Here is a 16992-nt window from a genome sequence, read left to right on the forward strand (position 1 = left end):
CCAAACACCATGTACACTTCAAAGGTATCTTATGCGCAGTGGCCATTGTACACATGGCCTAGCCAGACCCCGTGCGTCTAGGCAGGCTCCCCTTGAAGCAGGCCGCGCCCCTGCAATCCACATAAGTGTGTCTCCATTCAGCAGTGTTCCGGCCCCGTTCCTGCATGCCTCAGGCCCTTACATCCACCCCTCCAGGATCAATGACTGTTAGCACCTGTGGATGTGCCCTCCCAATGGCGGCTGGCAGGGGTGGGAACGGCCAAGGTGCCAAACACCATGTACACTTCAAAGGTATCTTATGCGCAGTGGCCATTGTATACATGGCCTAGCCAGACCCGTGTCTCCAGGCAGCCGCGCCTTGAAGCAGGCCAGGCCCCTGCTATCCACATAAGACCACATCATATACATATCATTCATTCACATACACTTTTCTAATTCTTTATAAACCACTTGATCTTTATCATGAGAATATCTTTGAGCACTGCAAGTCAATTTATGAACGTGCTACCTGAGAACTTCTGTGACCACTGCGAGTCAGCTCGTCATCGTGCTACCTGTGAACATTTCCCTGTTCTCCTGCTACTAACTACCCTGCTTGCTGAATCTAACTGTTTGTTGGTCAAGGTAAGGGCATGTCACCTAATCATATCTCCTTGATCTTTAAATTTCTATCTATTTCGAACGAACTTACCCAATAGTGTAATGTTCATTCATCTCATTGCCATTGACTTGAGTTTAATATGTTATCGATATATAGCAATTGTCATCAGTGCCAATTGGGATCGAATTGCATCCTTCGCGGACCGTGTCTATAAGCATGTTTCCTTTTGATGCACGATAGTACATTCAAGGGAAGAGTAACATGTTACGATTTGCATCACATCAATGAATTGTGTATGAAAGTTATCCTATAATACAGCCGGCTACGCTACACAGGTTTTGCTTCAGTGACCAAATCATAGATTGCATAGAAATTTGTATGATATAATTCCATCTTTCTCATGCTTTTATGCAAAGTAATTTTCTAATAATGTTGACCCTTTTTTTTAAAAAAAAAATGTTTTAACATAATTTCCAACAATGCCTGCAGGTACGGTTTACGGTTGCCGCTCTAAGACCCATAGCAAACCTAAAGGCACTACAATGCATGTATACCCAAGGAATATAGATCTAATAAGAGAATGGGTTAGATATTGTCGATTTGCGCTGGAAGTGCTTGAAAGTAGAGCCCATTAGGTCTTGGGGGACTCGAGGGGTGATTGATTCCGCATCTGCAGCCTGCACTTGCCACAAATATGTACAACCAATCGCAGTAAACAAAGAAGCATCGACTCAGAACATCTCGTAAATTGCTTCCAAATGCAATTCTGACTCTATTCATGCACACGCTGCCTCAGGTGAATCACGGTTCCTGATTTAGCTGTAGGCCTTGAGGTGCTGATCAGGTAACTACATGGACGGATTGGTGTTTTAGGTGTAAATGTCCCTTATAATACTTTTCATATTTACAAGATTGTATTGCTTTATAACAAACCCCCATTTTGCTAAACATCTGTCTTTGGTTTTAGGAGCATCATAGAAAACGATTTATGGGCACAGATAACTATGCTATAGTGCCCTTGGAAATAAGCATAATCTTTTCATAATTGGTTGCTTTACATGTCAATATTTTAGGTTAGCATTTCTAAATAAAATCTAATTGTCCCTTTACAACTCCATGACAATGCACTGAATATGAAGGAGCAAGATTTTGCATCCATGTCTTTCCTGGAGTCAACAACAACTTTGAGCGCGCATCAGGTTGTTTTATTTAGCTATTCAGTTCTGGAAATGTGTTATGAATGGAATTTGAGATAATATGATCAAATGTACATATCCTGTTGTTTGTTTACATAATGTTTCATTTATTGGTTTTTATTGATATGTACCATTGTCTGCATCACATTGTGTGTGTTCAATTTCACGTTTTTTCTTCCACACTAAAACAAGTACTGTTTTACAGGGTGATGCTGGTACTTCGATTACAATTACATATTCCTTCGGAGCTGATACAGAGCCAGAGGTATGCGTACTGACAGTTCCCTCGAATGAAAGAAAGTTGGTCCTAGATCTGATACCATTAGACATTGACATTATCATTATTATTTTTTGTTATTTATCGTGCCATAGCCAACAATTGACTTTAAACACTTTTTACAAACAAACATACAATGAAAATAAAATTAGGTTACAAAAACATTGAAGAACATTCAAATTCCCAAATTATTATCTTTGATAAACAAGAAATTTCAACACAGACTATAAAATATAAAAAAGCAGATAGGGGAAGAAATAAAAAAAGAAGAAAAAACAGAGAAGGGAGAATGCACAAACAGGAGAACACATTTTTTCCACAGTAGAAGTCTTTAAATTATTGGAACACAACATCAAAAAGAGACTAAAAAGTGGAAAAAACTAATCCGTCCCCCTGTGGCATCCAATCACCCTTCACCTCTTTCCTCCTTTCTACTCAATCCTTAATCAAATTAAGTTCCCTCATAGCTCTAACAAGTTCCATTGAGAGAGCAGACTCATGACATGAAGATAGTCTCCCCCAAAAATCAATGGTATTTAACCATAACGGATGATGGACAAACCTACCAAATCTTCTTACCCTCATACTCCAAGTCCCTGGACAATCTGATAGTAAATGTTTAGATGTCTAATTACCGGTATTATCACATTTATCACAACTCGGTAGTATTTTCCCCTCAATATCCCTTGTAGCCTGAATCTCAAGGGTCGGGAGAAGATTTAGACGAAATCTAAGGATAGCTAAACCTAGCCGCAGATCTGGAGATTTTTTTAGATAGGCAGGGAGCATTGATTATCATTTATCAATCACTGTAAAGGAGGCAGATCTCTTAGCCCTCCTCATACTCTCTATGGTATCAATCCAGTCCTGCTGTTTCATCTTATCCTTCACCCTATCCGGACTTCCCAGCAGAAGCTCAACATCACAACCTACGTTCGCTAATATTTCTGAGCATCTTTGCTGGAATTTATTCAAGAAGCCATTTTTGCCCAGTTCCAGGTCTCACGCTACTTCCTCAAATAAAGAGTTTTTGGGAAAATCTAAGACCACTCTATATAGGTTCGCCATTTCCATTGAAGCCATGATCTAAGTGAGGCAAGACCTATTTCATATCTAAGGGCAACTATTGGGACAGAGTCCGGTAACCCCGATGTGCGTTTCCACAGGTTAGCTTCAATTGTGTCCCATTCAATATCCAGAGCTAAACAATTATAGTCTAAACCAAAAAGTACTATGGGAACGAACTTGCCTATGTAGAATCTCACTAGAAGAAGTATCGAGAATTTACAGAATTGGGTCTTGATTTTTTTTCGTTTGCGCTCCCAACTTTACTGTTTTTAGTTCAATAGATCGGAAAAGATCGCTTTTTGTTGGAAAGGAGCTTATTGTTGCTCCCAAGTATGTTAATTCCGCAACCACCTCAATCGGTAATTGGTCCAAGCTCCAAACATAGTGCTTCACCAACCTCCATGGTTGTTTAAACCTTAGAATCTTAGATTTTAGAGGATTAATGATGAGACTATTATTTCGTGCATCATTTTCTATGGCAGGCAGAAGACGTTGCATCCCTACCTGAGAGTGAGCCAGGACTACAAAGTCATCTGCATACGCCAACCAATTAATTCTTTAATTTCCAATTACGGGGGATATTAGTCCTATATCTTTCAGGCACCCCACTAGGTCAGCCATAAACAGGATAAAAAGAAAAGGAGCTAGTAGGCATCCCTGGCAGACCCGCTCTGTATTCTAATCGGATTTGTGAGTAGGCCTGCTCTAGTTAGCCTTACCCGCATAAAGTTATTAGAATGGAGTTCTATCAGGATAGCTAGAAGGTTTGGAGGAATACCCCAGGAATCTAGTTTTTTCCATAACAAATTCCTATCAATAGTGTCAAAAGCTTGTGAGAGGTCCAACCATGGCCCATACAATGGTGGACCCCCTTTTAGAAAGGACGACGCTGTCAAACAAGTCAAAACCAGCCCATTAAGAGAGGTTGAGAGGCCCTTTCTAAAGCCTGATTGCTGCCTTGGTATAATACCCATTTCTTTTGCCCAAGCTTCCACTTCCCCTAGGATGAGACCAGCAAAAGTTTTGCTGTCAGCATCCAAAAGGGAGATTGGGCAATAGTTGGCTGCTAGCAGTCGATCCCCCTTTTGTAAATAGGAATAACTATAGAGTTTTTCCAAGATTCAAGAAAGGTCTTCCACAAGATTAGATTATCGAACAATTTTTTTAAGACCCTTTCCCACAGTGGTGGCTCCATTCTTAAAATTGATTTACTCAGGCCATTCGGCCCCGCAGCCCTCGATGCTGAAGATTTCCGTATCAGCATTTCTAAATCTGCGGCCGAAAAGTCCAAGAACCAATTACATGGTTTTATTCTCTCCCCAGAACTTGTATTAAGGCAATCATAGACCCCTGCAAATGATCACACCACACCTGTTCTTGGATAAACACATCCTGCTTTTGCGCACAACTTATTCCCTTCATTCCGACCAAAGCCCAGAAGTTTCCTGAGTTTCCACAGGATAGGGCAGCTAGCATTTTTCCCCATCTTGCTGGAACATAAGACCCCTATGAGCTCTAACCCAATTTCTGTACGAGTTATTCAGCACTCTCAGACCCTCCTTGAGACGTTCCGTGTCTTGACAGTGGCCCTCATTACGAGGTATGCCGGTAAGGGAAAAATGATGCCGGTATGTAAATACCAGCATCATTTACCGCTCCGTAGCATTCCGACCTGGAACCCCGGTATTAGCGGCATACCAAACAACAGTGCCGGTAATAGGGGGTAATTTCAACCCACGCAAACATGCAAATACCGGCATCGCGAACCCAGTAATAACGGGCTGCATGATGCCGGCAAAACAGGCATCGCGGACCACCCGCAAACAGCAAACAAGATACAAGGCAGCTGCCACAGGTGCATACAATCCCCACAGGTGGAGTCAAAGGAGGCTGTGCCAGTTTGAACTGAGCACACCCACACACCACAACCCCCCTCCCCCCGGTGTAGGCAATGCAGAGTTGCCCAGTACAAAAGGAGCACAACTAAACACCACACCCCTTCCTACACCAAAATGCCACCACTAGAATTTGCAAACAGGGCGCAAGAGGACCTGCCTATACTGATACAACTACAGCAACAACTGCAACATCAACAACAGCAGCAAGAACAGGCAGCACAGAGGAGACACAGGAGGAGAAGGAGGTTGAGACAGGCCCATCCATTACCACCAGTGCAGCCACCAGAGCCTTGTAGGCAGCCAGCAATACCTCGCACCAGACCCAGCCCATTCAACCCTACCCCTGAGCAGATCCACACCCTGTACCGGTTGGACCGTGACACCATCACCACCATAGTGCACATGATACAGAACGACATTGCCAGCCACATACAAATATGCACTGCCATCCCCCCACTACTAAAGGTGGTGTCTGTGCCACACTTCCTGGCCACAGGCACCTACCAACACACAGTGGGCCAGCTGCATGGCATTTCACAACCACTATATTCACGCATGCTGAACCAGGTGCTGGATGCCCTCCTGAAGCACGCAAGCACCCACATATCCCTCCCACAGACTGCCCAAGAGATAGCCGAAACCAAAGTAGGCTCCCATGTAGGCTCCCATGCACTGGAAGGCATGCCCAATTGTGTCGGTGCCGTTGACTGCACCCATGTGGAATTGATAGTCCCCCATGCGGCCGATTTCCTGGATCAACACATGATGCCATGTTACTGGGTAAATCCACGGTACCCCATCAAATGGAGCGACATGCCGGACCACGTGCCTGGCTACTTGGTGAGTTGCACAACCGTCCCATGGCAGGGCTTTGGGGTACTGATGTGTGGAGATGCATGAGGGGGGCAATACTGCACCTGGGTGGGAATAGCGGTGATTGGAGAATGCATGCACAGCCAAACACTCCTGACCTGAACCAGTCAAACGGTACATGACACTTCACTGGGCCACATATCACAAATAATGCATATCAATGAGAACAAGTAAGAGGCACAACCAGGCCACCATGGTGATGGCAAGCAATGCATGAATGAACAGGACGGCAAGTGTGGCTTTGTGGGCAGTGTGAACATGCATAGTAAATAATGAACAGCATGAATTGGAGTCAAAACATTGTTGCACTACCACAGCATATCTGCCTCAGCATGCATGATTACACCCTGCATCATCTATTGAATGGCAACCAGACTACCACACCTCATGACCGTACAGATTGCACCTAGATAACATTTTTTCATGCTTACAGGGACATGTGCATGGCCACACCAAATAGCTGGCGGCATGACTGTACTCCCTGAATTACGGGAGTTCAGAGTGACACACACCTATTTGAATCTGCTTGCAGGTGATGGAGGATATCCCTTGAGGCTGTGGCTACACACCCCTGTGCCTAACCCGCAGAATGGCCATGAGGAGGAGTACAATCGTGTGCACACCTGTACCCGTGTTGTCATTGAGCAGACCTTTGGCCTGTCGAAGGGCCGGTTCCGCTGCCTCAGCAGGTCTGGTGGGGCACTCCTATATAGGCCTGAGAAGGTGGCAAAGATCACCATGGCCTGTGTCATGCTGCACGACATGTGTGTCCGGAAAAATGTACCATTGTCCCCTGACATTGACATGCATGGGCCGGGTGAGGATGATGAGGACGGAGACAGAGGTGAAGTAGCCCCACTGCCAGTACGTGATGCACGGGATGCACGAATTCAAGTTTACTTCTGAAACACAGGGACTATGAAAGACTTGTGTCAGTCAGACACTGGGCCAATGTGAACATGCACACAGGGAATGTTGGGAGTTGGGCACTGAACACCGTAACACATTAAATGGATGCACATGAAAAATAACAATGTCCAGCCATGGATTTTTCTTCTCACAACTTGTGTATTATTAAAAACTGCAAAAATGTGCCCCCTCCCCCTCCCAGACCCCCCAACAAACTCCCTCACCCACCCCACAGATACCAAATGTCCCCATGTGTGCAACAAACAGTGTTCCCTTCACCAATGTAGTTCTTCACATTGTCATTGCCCATACTGTTATTTCTTTGAGACTTTTGGGTCTGGGGGTGCCATGGCTGAGCGCCATGCGCTCCTCTGTGTTAACCGCACAGGGCTAGATTGCACCGAGGTGGAAGGGGTTGTTGTAGTGGAGGTGTCTATTGTCAGTCCCATGGCTGGGCCATGGTGTGGCCGCTGCATTTGCGGGATGTTTGCAAGAAGGGCCTGTGTCAGTGACCCCATGCACTCCCTGAATGCACACGTAGATGCCTCCACAGCAGCTGTATTGGCTGCAATGGCCGTGGCTATTGCCCTCATGGCCTCATTCCCAGTGTCGACCTGTTGACGCATGATTTGCAGCATTGACTCTTAGCGGGCCTCTACCCTTGCCAGGCGAGCCTCGAAGGAGGTGTCGGCCGCAGGTGTACTGGTGGCCGGCAGGGTGGTGGCTGGCAGGATGGTGGAAGGCACCTGCGTAGGGTCCTCGTCCTGGGCACTGTCCTCCTGGAAGATCCCAATGTCTGATTCTCCAAGGTCAGAGTCATGGAGACACCGATCGTCCAGGCTCTCAGACTCCGCAGGTGGATGGGGGCTGGCAATGGGGCTTGAGGTGGGTGTTCCAGACATGATTCCAGCCTCATCATCCACCTCTGTGGACACAACGTCCGTGGTGGCTGGCGGAACGGCTCCCGCTGTTGTGGCTGCCTGCTGCTGTTCTGTCACTGCAGGTGCCCCCTGCAGGGTAGATGCCTTGCGTGGATCACTGGGTATTGCTGCAGGTATTTTCTAGGACGGGGGTGGCGGTGGCCCTGGTCCCTTTGCGTGCACTGGATGTACTCGCACCCCTGTCCTGTGTTCCACCTTCCTCATCGGTGCCTGGGAGATAGAAGAGATGCAGGTCATCAGTGATGTTGTCAAATGGCAGCTATGATGTATTGCGGTGTGATATGTTCATACATTCAGGCATCATTTCATTTCTGGTGTGTTTTTTTTTTCGTTTGGGCCGCATGCTTGAGGTCTGTGTTCCTGATTGTGTCTGCATGCTGTTCGAGGGTGTTAGCAAGCATAGTGAGTTCAGCATCAGAAAAACGCTGCTTCCTCTTCCTTTGGGAGGATTTACTGGTGGCCTTCGACATCCTGCTTCAGTTGTGGCACACAACAACACAAGTGTAGTGGTGGTTATGGAGGATGGCAATGGATTGTGTTTTTAAAGATGGCCACCGGCTCATTTCCCATTCCTGCGCGATGACGTAATTTCCGGGTCCTTTTTTGCGACCACGGTAATACCGTGCCGGTATTACCGTGCCGGTGTTTAGTGGTTGTTATGACGCGGTTACGGAATGGGCGGTACCGGCAATGCCAGTATAGGGGGGTTGGTGGTCTAGTTACCGGCATGGCGGTTTTGCCACTACTGGCATGGGGTAACGCGCATGCTCGCGCACTCGTAATCACCCGCTATTAGCGTGTTCATACGAGCACGGACCCGCTCATTCCGGCATGCCGGTAATGAACCCGGTTTTACCGGGCAACTCGTAATGAGGCCCAGTGTCTCTTTAACCAACCTCTTTGAGTTCTCAGTTGTTTCTTTTTGACCATTATATAAACATTAAAAGAATGCTTGAAAACCCCATGTGATTTCTGGATGTTTGATTCTTTTGGGGCCACATAAAATAAGAAGAGAGAAAAATCAGATGGGTTACAAAATATTGATAGTTGGTGGTCAGAGAGCTGCTGTGCCAAAATCCTCAATTCACAGTTTAACACTTTGCCCCCCCCCTTTGAAATCTTCTTACAGCATTACCCGCTCCATTTGTAGATAGCACTTGGTCATAGAACACTGCATCGGGAGCCCCCTCTAACTGAAGACTTGCACTTAACATTACATGATCATCATTACTGCCCTCCCCCAAATGAAAGTAGAAACACGTGTCAAAAATGCCTTTCGAGGCAAAAAGGTAATCAATTGTTGAGAAGGCGTCCCCTCTTCTCCAAGAGGGCGCATTTGGGATATCTCCCCTCATGTTACCATTAAACATTTGCAGACCCCATTCTGTCATGAAATCTGCCCAAGTTTTACCATTACTTGTCTTTTGACAAGATCTTCCCGAACTGGGGTCAATCTTTGTGATACATTGAGAGTTCAGATCACCTGCAAGGATAAAGTCATCTAGGGGGAACTGCTGTGAGGATTCTACTAAACCATTAGACAGACTGAGCAAAAAAAACATAAAGAGAGCTGATTTTAGAGTTCCCATAAACGTTGATAATAATACAGCCTTTACCCCTGCTGGCCCCTCTTTTTGTTGCTCGCACCATTAGAATACCTTCACTAATATTCAATATACTCTTTGATGAGTCAAAAATCTCATTACTACATGCACCATCAAACCCCCCCTTGGCCTACTCCCCTCTGAACCCCGAGCCAACTGCTGAAAAATAGAAAAACCATCAAACCCCACCAGACAGGTTAACCAAGTCTCTTGGAATAGAAATAAGTCTGCTGATTTAAAGATTTGAGATTTCCTTGGTTCTTGAGAGAAGGAATTATACCCTCTAGTGTTCCACGATAATACTTTTAATTGATTCTTCCATAGAGTCTCTGCTGGGAGATGCCCATTTTATGGATGAACTGGGAGATTATCTCTGGAACCATTTCCCACATATTTACTGTGTTTGTAGAGAATCCCTCTTTATTCTTGCGTAGAGTCTGTTGAATCTCCCACTGCGGGTATCCTGTGTTGACAGTCAAAGGTAGTGGACATACTTTGGAGATCAACAGACCTCTTTTCTCCCAAGCCTCTATCTCCCCCAGAATTAAGTCCACTCCAAGTCTTGACTTCAGAGTTAATTCCGCTGTGTTTGTGTCTGGGGCTAGAGGAAAGCCAACTACATGAATATCCTCTGTTGTAAAATATTTTAGGGCAGGTATCATACTCATTTCCTGTAAAATTGTAGATCGATTTAGATGCAAATTGTTTTGCATTACTGGAGATTTTCTTGATAGGAAAACTTTACAATTCATTTTTTTTATTTTGTTGGTTAATTAAATTCCGAGAGGCATTCACCAGATTGGTATTCACCATAGAGGGAGCCACACTAATGCTTCCATTGCCACTCACTGGCACGTCCTCTACCTGAGGCCCTTACAGGTACCTGCCACTAAATATAGTCTCCATCTGCTTATTATCCAAATTGTTCACCTTTCCCGCCTCAGGTGCCCGAACTTTGTTGGTCTGATCCAGGGGCTTCTCCAGACTGGAGATTACACAATTTTTGGCTTTTTTCAGAAAAATCGGAGCAATTTTTACTGAGGAAATTGTGGATTTATTTTGACATTTCGCCAATAGAAATATTGGAGTAATTTCTTTGGCGGCTCTAGTATCTCCGTCTGGCTTCCAACTGTTAATTTCTTGATCGTTTTTCCTTTTTCCATTGAGTCATTTACACATTCATTATTTACCTTCTTTGTTTTCTTTGCCTTGTTCCCTTGATCCTATTTCAGGGGTTTTTCTGTCTGGATTTTTTCAACCTTTTTCATACCCTCCTTTAGCTTTTTGAAGAATTCATTGGAATCTGCGGACTTACACTTCTTTTCTTTCTTCTTTCCCTGAGAACTCAATTGAGGTTCAGGCTCCGGTATTGGTCTTGCCCTTCTTTTTCTCTTCTTTTTCGTCTTTCCATTCGTTTTCTTACTCTGTGGGCCTACCCAATCAGAGTCTCCTGAAGAAATATTAATCAGACACTCATTATCATCTTGTAGGAGATCATTGTCCACCACAAGAGCCATCCTCAGAAACTCTTCCATTACAGAGCCTGAGAGTGGAGTGTCTTGTAGTAAAGGTTCAATACCAGTTTTTTGAAGCGAAACCTTCTCTGGAATCTCAGTTCTTCTATCATTCAGCTCTAGTTTGTCTGTGATGGTTGCCGTTTTTTTCACCAGATCCCCACATAGTGCAGTCAATAGATCCAACTTTCCTGATTGATCCTTAACTTCTTTTTAAAGACTCCTCAACGGTTCACCCATCGCCTCATTGATTGCCGATTTTAAAGCAACCATAGATGATTCATTTATCTCCAGTTCTTTTGTAACCTCCAGTAAAATGCTGGTATGTTGTCGCATTTCCAGCTTTAAATTTTCAAACACTTTAACCAATGATGTTGAAACAAAATTTAAAGCCATTATTGTGGGCGCTACCAGCTCCTGTGTTGAAGTTCCTGGGAGGGTACTAAAGAATGGTTGCATGCCGTCAGCACAATTACCAGACTTTTGTAAGTCAAAAGTATTATCCTCTGTCAGATCTCTACCATCAATAATTTGATTTAGCTGACACAGTCCAATAGACGGTACCTCCATTTCCAATTCCAAGAGGTCTTCATCTCTCGGATCACTAAGACTAGCAGGGTCCTGGCATTGCGAGTCTCCTGATTCCGTTGGGGACTCTCCTTGAATAGGTGGAGCAACCTCACTCCCATTCCTCTGCAGTTCAGATGTTATCAGTAGGTGATTCGAAATAATCTAAATCTAAAGTATAGTCCAGGTTTACTTGAAATAGCGCCCGAATCGGATGGTCTTTTGGGGTAGATTCACTTCCTTTATATCTGGGAACTTCTGATTCTTTCATTAAACCAGACCCCATCAGTGACTGATTGTCCACTGGATAAATGTTTGGGGGAGGGACAAAGATGCCCCCTCCTGTCTTATAGGGCTTAAAGAAGCTTGAGGTTGCCATCTCCGTTTCGATACATTGAGACTACCTGCCATTTCAGTACTCTTAACCTGTTTGCAGCCGGTAATTAAAGCTCCTTGAGCCGAACTCCTTAGATCATATATAAGCAACAGGGTATGAGTATGTCCTTAGCACCTGGGTGAAAGGCCACCACAGCCTGCAGTCTCCAAGTACCAACAAGATCAGAAGGTAGAGTCTAAAGAGTGCAGGAAGAGGGTTGTAAGAAAAAAACCTTGACAACTCACGCCGTCCCTGCTCGGGTCAAAGGTCCAAGCCCGCAGTCCCCGAGTCCTTAACTGCACTTAGACTGCCCAGAGGAAAGAAAGAAAAAGATGGTTTCCTATGGTGATTGCTGCTCAGAGTACTTCTAATACACAAAAAAAATATATATAAGCAAATAAAAAGACACAGAGAGGAAACCTTCCCTTCTCTGTGTCAAAAGCAAAGTTAGAGCAATGTCAAAGGTGATTCCGTTTCAATATTCACCTCAATCCTTGAGGCGCTTCCGTGTTACCCCCAGTGGCGCAGTGCACACCACTGTTTACTGATCAGTACCAGACCAGAACACTAAACCCCCAGACGGGTAACTGGGAACTGGTAACTGGGAATACACTGTGAAACTCGCTACCCACCCAAAATTAGAATTTATAATGATTTAACAAGCTTTAACAGGCTCTGATGACAGGTTTACAGCAGAATCCCCCCAGAACTACAAGCACTGCCACTTATAGTGTTTCAGGACAAACAATATTGGGGTGGCCTCACAGCGCATGAGCTAGATGACCTTGAGGACCTAGAGCACTTTTATACCTATCTGCTCTGTGTTCTGCATCAAACATCAAAACATCACTGAGGCTTTCCGCTTTCCGCCTCCATATTATATATTTACGGCTTACCGCCGGAGTGCACCAGAGCACAGAAGCACAGAAGCAGAAGCAGCAAGAGAGGACCGCAGCACCTCCTGCACCTTGTGCCTGTGCCCGCGCAGCAAGCTCTATGCCCACACCACCCACCCCGCAGTTCTTTCGGGTCTCGGGGGTTTACGGGCTTAATGGGGCTTAACGGGGCTTAACGGGACGCGTTTGAAAAAGGGACCTTCTGTGACCTTCTGAGAAACGAGTCAAACCGCACTGAATCACACAGCCGCTTCCGACTCGTCATTGACATTATTATAAACAAGCATCTGTTGCAAATTGCCTCAGTACAACATTTCAATCAGCGGGTTTCACACAGTCATCTTTGATCAAGTAAACTAGCCATCAATCAGGTGAAATTCGAAATGTATATTTTGACTAAGTGACGTATACAGTGTACTAGGGTATCTGTGTAAGCCATGTGTGCAATGGAATAATTTGATTTCAAGTACGAATTACTTATTTTTTATGAATACTCTTTTCTAGGGATGTATACAAGATCGGATATAGAAGAGGAGGCACGTGGATCCGAGTTGGCTGGCCAGTTTGCTGGTGTAGATGTTACAGTGAAGAAGAAGGTTTCACAGAAAACCAAGAAAAAGCATGGGTAACTTACAAACAATTTCATTTTCAAACAGTGTTTTGTGCCGTTGCCTTTATAACATACTTTTAAAAAAATCTAAAGTGCCATATACTGTATGTTAAATTATTTACATTGAACATGTTTTTCCAACCCGTCTTCTAGAAGCCCGAAAGTGTACGAACTATGCAGGCACAGACAGCTACAGAGATCAGAGATGCTGCTTGTCAAACTGATTTGACCATGGACCAACTATTATTTGAGGTGCAGCGTGTTCAAATCAATAAGCAGACTCAAGATGCTTTTGCCCATTGGCCAGAAAATGAATTGAATGTGATCGGCGAAGCCAGCAAAGTGTTGTTGGACCATTGCTACAATGCGAGAGCTCCACCAGATGAAGATGGAACTGAATGTAATGAAGATGCTTTAGAATTAGACGCAGACCACTTGACACAATCGACACCCGCCAAGAAAGGACCACCCAAAAAACAATCAGCATTGATGTTTTCTCCGATTCGTGTTCAAGTAACAGAAGCTGAATTAACAGAGACTGAAGTATCAACGCAATTGACCGAGGAACTTGCCAAAGATCTGGTCTACAGTTTTTCCAGTTGGGCTGATATGTCAACCACAGTTGAGTCAGAAACAACATTCATGCAGGATGATAGTCTAATAAAGGAGCCTAAATAAATTGTATTCAACAGCTGCTTGATGGAGATTATGATGATGCTGAAATGTGTGCATCGAGTGAGAGGGAAAGTATGCGGGAAGCCATTGGTGAATGTGACTTGTGTATCACAAGCCAGTAACCTCAAAATACAAGCCACCTGTGAAATGCTCCATGCAAAATGTTCATGGTCCGCTCAACCGATGCTGGGGAAAATGCCAGCTGGAAATCTTCTGTGTGCAGCTGCTTTACTTTTCAGCAGCTCTAGTTTCAGTAAGTTGTCCAGTTTCTGTCGATTTGTGGGACTCCAGTTCCTTTCTAAAACGCAGTACTACAAATATCAACGTCAATATATATTCCCTGCTATTAGTGTAGCTTGGAAAATTGATCAAATGTCTATTCAAAGAACATTCTCCAAAAAACGGTTCAGGCTAGCTGGCGATGGACAATGTGACAGCTCCAGATTTTCAGCAAAGTACTGCACATACCACTTTCAGGACATGGAAACTAAAAAATTGTGAGTTTGGTGGTCGTGCAGGTGTCCAAATGTAAATCCTCAGTGGCCATGGAGAAACTTGGTTTTATAATATCCCTGAAAGATCTCCAATCAAGGGGAATGCAAATCGACCTCATAGCCACAGACAGACACGTTTCAATAGCCAAGACAATGAGAGAGCAGTTTCCAAATATTCGCCATCAATTTGATGCATGGAACGTTGCCAATCAATCAATAATAAAATCTCAGCTGCAGGAAAAAAAAGGTTCTGAAAATATTTTACAGTGATCCCAGTCTTTCAGCACCCATCTTTGGTGGAGCTCCAAACTTGTGATGGGTCTGTGGAAATTCTACTAAAAAAATGGCAGTCACTAATGCACCACTGTTCCAACATTCACTCTTGGACAGAAAACCAACATTTCCACCAATGTGCACATGGCCCTTTGTCGCCGGAGCAGGAACGGAAGAAGAAGTGGTTGATTCCATCTTCACCTCCACACAAAGCTCTTGAGAAGATTGTGTTTGATAAAAAAAAATCAAGAGATCTGAAGGGACTCACAGAATTCTGTCACACAGGAGATTTGGAGGTGTTACACAATATGTGCCTAAGGTACAGGCCCAAGAGATTGCATTTTGGCATAGATGGGATACAATATAGGACATAACTAGTGGTATTAGCGCATAATGAGAATGTTGGGGCGTAAAGAATCGAGGACTGTGGGAAACTTTGGGATGCTTAGCTACACAATGGCCTTTACGAAAAGAAGCAAAAAATGGTTGGTCAAGCCAATATACGAGGAAATGGAATTCGATTTTGTGAAAGATCTTATTATGATTGTCTTGGACATACATACTCATGGAATTGCGCGCATTTTTGTTCCGACGACACATGCATTGCCACAAAACATTGCAAACGTGCCCTGTCCACCTAAAGCAGAACTAGTGGAACAGTTCACTTCCAGGTACAAATGATTACCATTTGTTTTTTTGAACAACAATGTTTATATAAAGTGTCCAAACAAAGCATCCAATTTGTCTTTTGAAATCTATCCTCTTTGTCAAATTCTTTTTCAACAAGTACCATTTTTACGAATACCATACAATGTAACACTGTGCTTTCACACTTCCCAGTTTTGTCGAGCTACTGTGGGACCTTCACTGATCGTGGGAGGGCCAGACGGATAACAGCATGAAAGCAACTTTGGGTTTCTGCAGTTGCCGTACCAAACAGTTGCCCAAATAGCTGAATAACTACTTGTCCCACAAAAGGGATGAGACCTAGGCTAGATAAGATACTTGGCACGCAAGAACTACTGACTGTGAGCAAAACAGCGCATCAAAGTGGGTTGTTGGTGAGAAATAGCTGCACTCTGACCAATATATTCATGGGGGCATGTGTTGGGGGTTGTTGCTAATGTAAGGAAGGTGTGGGTCGGTTGAGCCCCCAAACATTATACGCAAAAGTGACACCCTGCTCTTGCACTCGTGGGGGATGCCTCCTTTGCCCTTCTGCAGCCATGGGGAAGAAGGCCCTGACATAAGCAGAGGTGAAGCTATTGCTAGACACACTTGGGGCCTCATTACACCGATGGCGGTATTAGCACATGGACCAAGGTGCTATTAGCACCTTGGTCTATGCCGGTAAAATACCGGCACCGCCTTGGTTGAAGGGGGAATTACCGCCCCATTCCAAGGTTGGCGGGGCGGTAATTCCCCCTTCCACCACTGCCCTTCCCCATTCCCATTTTTGCCCCATAGGGCATAATGGGAATGGGGAAGGTGCTAATTACGGCACCGCAATTTTGCGGTGCCGTAATTAGCCCCAAGGTCCCTTAGCGGGTTGGTTTTTAACGCCTGCAAACAGCAGGCGTTAAAGCACCAACCCGCTAAGGGACCTCGTAGTAAGGTGGTAATGGTTAACGGTCACCGTTACCATTAACGGTGACCGTTAACCATTACCGCCATCCGTGTAATGAGGCCCTTGGACTCCATTTTGTGTACCATCAACTCCAACTTTAGACTAGGCCGCATTCTGGCATTGCAAAGTTTTCCCTCCCCCTAAGCAGCGCCGTGAACAATGAGCCCTGACAGCCCCCACCTTTTCCCTCTTGTGCCTGTGCCTCTCAAGCCCATTTCTCATGGATGCGCGAGACAAGATGTTGCAAACAAAGAATATATTCATTTACTTCTTCCTCTGAGATCACTGCCCTGTTTGTGTCAGGGCCAAACCATGACTTGTAGTTGTTCATCCATCTCAACAAATTTTCTCCTGCACCTCTCACCCCTGCTGCTGCTAAATTACTGCTTGTTCAACCTTGTGCCCCTCAAAAGCTATTCTTTTCATGTATCAGAAGTGTGACCCTTCCTTGCTGACCACCCCAGAGTGCCTCCCAATAAAACAAGACCTCAGTCACAGTATATTCTGTCCTAAAGTAATATGTGTTACTCCACCCCCTTTCTAGCTCTGATGTGCCAGACCTGTCATCTATCAATCCCGACCCCCACTGGTTT

The sequence above is a fragment of the Ambystoma mexicanum genome, chromosome 10 (genome assembly GCF_040938575.1).
Source record: "Ambystoma mexicanum isolate Mex_15411 chromosome 10, UKY_AmexF1_1, whole genome shotgun sequence".
NCBI lineage: Eukaryota > Metazoa > Chordata > Amphibia > Caudata > Ambystomatidae > Ambystoma > Ambystoma mexicanum.